The 2016-nt window shown below is 44.6% G+C and overlaps 1 pseudogene; it reads right to left on the minus strand.

Annotated features, from left to right (window-relative positions):
* Positions 1–664, minus strand: part of LOC102832845 — a 13603-nt pseudogene extending 12939 nt beyond the window's left edge.
* Between the last annotated feature and the right edge of the window lie 1352 nt (positions 665–2016).

A 2016-nucleotide genomic window follows, 5' to 3' on the forward strand; every position in this document is an offset into this window, starting at 1 on the left:
TGAGCTTTTCTCTACTTGGAGGAGGCATTTTTTTCTCCAGTCGCATTCTGCATGCCTTCCCACCTTCCGGTCCTGTATCTGACAGTGTTTCTCTGCTATTCATAGAGTTTTCAGTGACTAGCAATTCGGGAGTAGTTTGTCACTCTTTCTTCCTAGTCTGTCTTTGTTTGGAAGCTCATTTGAAACCTGTCTACCATGGGTGACCCTGCTGGTTATTTAAAACACCAGTGGCATAGCTCTCAGAATCACAGCAATTCAAACCACCACAGCACGACAGACAGACATGTGGCAGTTGTGTGGTCGCTGTTAAAACACGAATGTCTTTACGCTACGGCCCTTAAGTCTGGCTGAAAATGGGATTTCCATCTTCGGATGTCGCTTCAGTCAAGAGCCAGAATTGCAGCAGGGGCGACAGGGTTGTAATGAGACGCTTTGGGCTGCACTTGTGGGTCTCTAAATTGGTCAAGCCCTCCTCAAAGCCACGATCCAACAGCTAGGTCTGGATGGTGCCCTCGTGTCTGGGGTAAGTAGGACAGCCTGGCTGGCCGCTGCAGTCTCTTCCCGCTAGACAGCATACCCCTATCGAACTGGTCTTCAGACACCTCTCACCCCGCTGCTCCGTGGTCTTGGTTTCATTTAACACCTCCACCAGGTCTGCACACATCGTTCAGCCGCCGTCCCCTCCATTAGCACCACCGTTGGAATCTCTGCACATATCATTATAATATTTGACCTTGTCTTCTTGAGCTGACCTTTGAGGTTTTCGGTTCAGGTCTTCTACCTACTTACTTCTTCCATTTGCTTTAGCATCTCTATGCTGGAGAGCAAGTTTCAGAGTCTCTTCTGACATCCATCTCTTCTGACATCATTTCCTTTCTCTCTTGTCTTCTTAATGATCTTTGCTTTCTTGATGTTCTTAATGTCATCTCACAACTCTTCTGGTCTTTGGTCTCTAGTGTCCAGTGCATCAAATCTGTTCTTCAGATGATATGTAAGTTCAGGTGGGATATAGTCAAGGTCATACTTTGGCTCTCGTGTACTTTGTTTCATTTACTTCAACCTGAATTTGCATATAAACAATTATGCAGTTCCACATTCTTCTCCTGACATTGTTTTGGCTGATGGTATGGAAAATTTCCACTGTCTCTTTCCACAGATGTAGTCAATGTTTATATATATCTCCTCTTCATAAGGTCATTCTTCTTGATTCAACTATCAACACCACAAAAGCAACAGTCAAGAAATCAAATGATGTATTGCATTAGGCAAATCTGCCACACAAGACCTTTTGAAAGTGTTGAAGAGCAAAGTTGTCAGCTTGAGGACTAAGGTGTGCCTGACCCAAGCCATGTTATTTTCAATAACCTCATATGCATGCGAAAGCTGGACAGTGAATAAGGAAGACTGTAGAAGAATGCATGCTTTTGAGTTATGGTGTTGGAGAATAATGTTGAAAGTGCCATGGGCTGCTAAAAGAACCAACAGATCCGTGTTGGAGAAAGTGCATCCAGAGTGCTCCTTGGAGGCCAATATGGCCAAACTTCATCTCTCATTCTTTGGACATATTGTCAGGAGGGACCAGTCACTGGAGAAGAATTTCATGTTTGGTAAGGTGGAGGGTCAGAGAATAAGAGTAAGACCCCAGCGAGATGGATTGGCCAAGTGGCAGCATCAATGGACTCAACTATGGCAACAGTAGTGAGGTTGGCCCAGGATCAGGCAGTGTTTTGTTCTGCTGTGCATAAGGATGCTCTGAGTTGGTATCGACTCAATGGCACCTAACAACAACAATAATATTGCTGCTGCCACTTGGCCGAATTATTAATGTTGAAATCTGGCCATCCTGGCCTACAAGGAACACTCTGGTCTTATTCACTCTACAGCTTTCCCATGCATATGAGGTTATTGAAAATACCATGGTTTGGGTCAGGCGCACCTTAGTCCTCAAGCTGACATCTTTGCTCTTCAACACTTTAAAAAGGTCTTCTGCAGCAGATTTGCCTAATGCAATATGTC

This window comes from Chrysochloris asiatica, unplaced genomic scaffold (assembly GCF_000296735.1).
Source record: "Chrysochloris asiatica unplaced genomic scaffold, ChrAsi1.0 scaffold00303, whole genome shotgun sequence".
NCBI lineage: Eukaryota > Metazoa > Chordata > Mammalia > Afrosoricida > Chrysochloridae > Chrysochloris > Chrysochloris asiatica.